General features: G+C 46.3%; 1 protein-coding gene across 11 annotated transcripts in view; it reads left to right on the top strand.

Moving 5' to 3' along the window:
- The window catches only part of LOC119595425 (transmembrane and coiled-coil domains protein 2-like), a 178,794-nt gene that overhangs the window by 100,082 nt on the left and 73,712 nt on the right, over positions 1–5,000 (top strand). Inside the window, exon 1 of one of the 11 annotated variants that reach the window (XM_037944527.1) lies at positions 2,738–2,834. The exons of 9 other annotated variants lie outside the window; for them this stretch is intronic. The gene's annotated coding sequence lies outside the window, so the exon portion shown is untranslated. Of the gene's footprint in view, positions 1–2,737; positions 2,835–5,000 lie in introns of those variants that run through there. One more of the 11 variants, XM_037944523.1, reaches the window with a different exon arrangement.

The following is a 5,000-nucleotide window of genomic DNA, read 5'->3' on the forward strand; positions in this document are numbered from 1 at the left end:
CCCCCCCATCGTAACCCCTCTCCCCTCCATCCCTTCTTCCTCTCCTTCTTCCCTTCTTCCTCTCTTCTTCCCTCCCCCCTCTCTTCTTCCCTCCCCCTCTCTTCTTCCTACACTGCGCCGATTCCTCTCTTCTACCCCCTCTCTCTTCCCTTACCCCCCCCCCTCCGCCCCGCCACGCCTCCTCCCGCCCTCCGCGTTTAATTAGTGCCAGTAAGGAGACGGGGCTTCTTATCGGCCAGACTGGGGATCGTTGGCACCGTCGGGTCTTGTCGGGTCGGGTCGGGTCGGGTCAAAAAATTCTTACAATCATCAGGGAACGAGGATCCAATACTGCCTCTTGTCGTTTATTGCACGGGGGTGAGGGAGGTAGAGGGGGGAGGGGGTTGAGGGAGGGAGTAAGGGTGGAGGTGGGGGGCGGGTGGAGGGTAGGGGGAGGGTGGGATTGTTAGAGGATGGTAGAGGGAGGGAGGAGGGGGGGAGAGTGACAGAAAGTGTAAATGAATGGAGGGGAGGGGGTTGGGAGGAAGGAAGGAGGGGGGGGCAGCATGGGGGAAGGGGGGAATCCAGGAGGAATCCCAGTTTTTTGTTTGTTTGTTTGTTTGTTACTCAAGAACAGTTGCGAATGTCATACGTTTTTGTCGTCTTTTTTCTGGGCCCTTTTCCAGCGTTTATTAGAATAAGAGGTTTTACTATTTTGATAAGAAGCATGAATGTTATTTTTCCCTCTTACGTAACTCGGACTAAATCATGATCTCTGGAGGCAAGAGGAACCCGTAACAGTTCTTGAGTTTTTCAAGAACTAGTTATTGTTTTTGTGCTCTCTCTGCTTTCTGTTCTCTCTCTCTCTCTCTCTCTCTCTCTCTCTCTCTTCTGTCTCTCCTCTCTCTCTCTCTCGTCTCTTTCTCTCTCTCTCTCTCTCTCTCTCTCTTCTCTCTCTCCTCTCTCTCTCTCTCTCTCTCTCTCTCTCTCTCTCTCCATCCTATTCTCTCTCTCATCTCTATTCTCTCTCTCTCATCTTTACTCTCTCTCTTTCTCTCTCTCTCTCTCTCTCTCTCTCTTCTCTCTCTCCCTCCTCCCCCCACTCCCCACACATTTCCTCTCCTCTTATTTGCTCTCCTCTTCTGATTGTATATTGAATTGAACAAACTTTTCAAAATCAGAATCTCACCTGTCCTCTTCCACCTCCCCCGTCCCTCCGAAGTTAAAAAGCGGCGCCGTAGGCCATCGTGGAATCAGAAACGGTTCCTTTCCTTTATTGATTATGGAAAGTGAGCTCAGATTTATGGCGAATGTAAATTACTCGTGTTCGGTGACGTATTTTTGTACACGCGGCGGTCTGCTGTAGGCTGCTGATATGTAGGACTTATGAGCTCCCTTTTGGCAGCAGTGTAACTTGGTTTGCTTTTTGTCGTTAGTTTTATTCATATTGCTGTATTTGTTTTAGTCATTCATTTATCCCGAGCGATTATTACGCTATCATTAGGTAACATATTGAAATTTGTATTGAAAGCAAGTGATAAATGCTATAAAGTATGAAACTGTTACTTATAGACTCTTCTCTTTATTTTCATTATGATCCAGAGGATTTAGGATGTGCTACAGGTTATGGCTTTAGCTTGCTTTCTTTACCTTTTTTCTTTTCTCTTTTGAGTTGACTGAGAAGCGGATGTCAGGACGCCATTCGCTCTGACGAATCATTTTCGCAGCGGCGAGAAGAGGCTCTTTGTTTTCGCTTTGACGTTTGACGTGTTTGAACCGCTTGGCTTCCTGCTGTCCGTCTGTACGGCTCTTCGCATTCCATCGCGTGTGCAGGCAATCTCAGTGCGTGCCGTATTATTGATCGTGTGTGAAGTACAGACACGTGTGCTTGACGTGTGCTTCATCCACTTCTCACGTTGTTTTAATCAACCCTCTTTTTTATTGTTTGTTTGCATGCAAGTATATATGTATGTATGTATATGTGCATGTATGTTTATATGTGTATTTGTGAAGCGGTGGCGCAGTGTCGTACGAAGGAAAGGGGAGAGAAGAGACGTGTGGGGTGAGTCAAGTGCGTTACATCGCAGAGCGGGGACCGGCGGGTGCGGACGAGATGAGCACGGCTGATATTGTCGATGGCAAAGTGGGCGTGTGACAGACAGGGATCACAATAGAGGGCTAATTTTGGGTGACGTGAAGGGTATTGGCTGGTGTGAGGAGAGGAAGAGGTTCTCACGCGTGGAGGGAGCATTTATGCAGTGACTGATGAGAGGCGTAATACTCCATTTCCAAGGAAGGTGGAGATGCTTTGTGTTCTTTGGAGATTGCCACTCCGATAGATGCGGGAAATTATGCAGATAAGCATGCCAGCAAAACGGAAAGGCCCTGTATATTACGAAATAGCGGCACGTTGCTTAGTTTCGAATTAAAGGATATCAGTGCGAAGCATGTTGCTAGGGACCATGTGTCAAGCGTTTTATGGGGCGGAGGAAATCAAACATTGGGTTTGATTGCACGAATGATGGCATGGGCTGATTGGGTGCCATCTGTCCGATTTACGGTTGTGTGCGCTTGTTGCAGTGCTAAGAGGCTGACTTTGTCGCGAGGAATCATTAAATTATTGTCTGAAAGAAGAACAAAGTAAAGAATCGGTCGCTGGATAAAGCAGAACTGATAGAAGGAGAGAGAAGGGGGAGAGCGTCCCGGGGAAGAACGAGGGAAAGGGAGAGGGAGAGAGTCATTCCCTGTGAGAGCGGGCAGTATGCTGGTGACCGCAGCGGGGTACACACGCGCCTTTCTCTCGTCCTGGTAACACAAGCGAGCAAGCGAGGTGTGACGCGCCTACCGTTTCCTCGGTACGTGGCCCTCGGCGGCGGTGGCACTCGGGGCTCTTGTCCCCCCAAGGCGCTCAGGGCAGGAGGAAAGGGATCAGGATACGCGAGATTCCTTTCTGCTTCTCATGATTACCATTTATCCCCAGTGTTTATTACACTACCCTGTCGTAAGATATTTAAAAGTGTATTGATATTTGAAAACAAGTGATGATTGAGTGTTAATAAAAGGAAAATTGTAAGGAATGTGATCGCAAGTTCTCTCTAGGTGTCTAGTCACTTGAGTAGAGAGACACTGAAGTTTCATACGCTTTAACATTACCTTTTCACGCACAACAGAGAAAAACAAGCGTGGTTGCGGATGTGATTCAGTACAAGAAAAGCAGGTCTTCACTGAGAGGCATTAAGCCCACTTAAAGATCGTGAACAGTAATTAGAATCAAACACGCAGTGAATAATCTCGGAGGAGCCACCGCCCACAGCAGTCCCCTTGCCTCCGGTGGGACGTAAGGAAGTGCAGGAGCGCAAGAGAGCGTCGTCTGGAGTAAACTAGCTTTGCATTTAACATTAAGTATATGTTTGCTTATGGTTCCTTGGTGGAGGTTTCTGATAACGATGGCGATTGGCATTAGAGTGCACCCATGGACGTTTACTCATTTGCACATGGCACCCGAGCTCTGACATTTAACCGTGTGGAATAATGCGCGTGGCATTGTCCCGCCACGCAGTAAAATCCGCCCCAGAATTGGCCTCGTTTATTTCGTCTGGCAATGTCACCCTCCTCTCCCCCCATCCCTATCTCTGCTTTCCGTAAATTACACTCGTACAAGGGTAATTTGTTGTCTGTCATGCACAAAGCCAATTAGATGATTCGGCCGTCTCGAGTGGCCTCTGCCCTCTCGCCTCTCGACTCGCTTAGCGCAATCGCAACACTTGGTTGACACCAGCGAGAGGAAGGAGAGGAGAGTAGTGATGATGATGATAATGATAGTAATGATAATGATAATGGTAATGATGATGAAGGTAGTGAGGATAATGATGCCATAGACTAATAGTATTGGCGACGATAATGATGATAATGATAGTAATTATAGAAATAATGATAAAGAGGAGCAGCTGGATGACCAATTATTTATGGTGGTTATTGATTTTCGATGGTTTCTTTGTTGATTTGTCGGAGGGATTAGCCAAATCTACCAACACCTTGTTTGTTCCCCTTGGTAACGAGCAGGGCAGTTCGCTCTCCTCTTACACCTCAGCCTTCTCTTTCTCTTCTTAATGGTGTTATTGATAATTGTATTGTTATTTCTGATGTTCAGCTAGATCGTCTCCTCGTCATTAACCTTGTTGTTATTACCCCTTCCTCCTTCCCTCCCTCGCACCCTCTCTCCTAGCGTTGTAATTGCGACGTGGTTCTTCCTTTGCCAGCAGAAATTACTCTAGGCGTCTCGGATTTCTTCTTAAGTTGAGTAGGAGAAGGATGTGGAGGAGGGAGGAGAAAGAGGAGGGCAGGGAGGATGGAGGGAAGAGGGAGGGGAGGGGAGGGAAGAGGAGAGGAGAGGGACTGGAAGGAGGAAGAACTAGGAGTGAGGAATAATGAAATGAAAGGGAAGGGAGGGAAATGAAGAGAGTGATAAGGGCAGAACAGGCGGAGAAGTAAATGAGAGGGAGAAAAAAATGTATATAAAACATTGAGATAGGGAGGAAAGGGAAGAGCTGTAAAAGAGTAGAGAAAGAAATTGGGAGAGGAAACATTAGTTGTGTCTGTTTACGACACCTTTTATTGTGTCGGAAGTCAGAGTTTGAGTCTTTATTGGATTTTTTTTTTCTTTTTTTTTTTTTTTTTTAGAAAGGTTTGAAGGAAAGGAAATGGGGAAAGATGGGAAGTAAGGCAGTAAAGCGGAGCGGTGAAAATCGGACAACATTTTGGGAAAGGTAAACAGGATTGGGGATTGGAAAGTAGACAGAAATGGGATTATATACGAGGATAGGTTTGGTGAAAGTAGATGATAAAGGTCGAAAAGTTAATAGGGATAGGGATGAAAAGTTAGAGAAAGGGTTAAGATTAAAACTGTAGATAGAGATAGGGAAGGAAACCCCACATACAAATAAGAGAAAAAAAATCATATTAAGCCGTCAGGAAGGGAAAAAATTTTCATAAGAAAAGAAGAGAAAGGTAATTAAGAGAGA

The sequence above is a fragment of the Penaeus monodon genome, chromosome 36, assembly GCF_015228065.2.
Source record: "Penaeus monodon isolate SGIC_2016 chromosome 36, NSTDA_Pmon_1, whole genome shotgun sequence".
Classification (NCBI taxonomy): Eukaryota; Metazoa; Arthropoda; class Malacostraca; order Decapoda; family Penaeidae; genus Penaeus; species Penaeus monodon.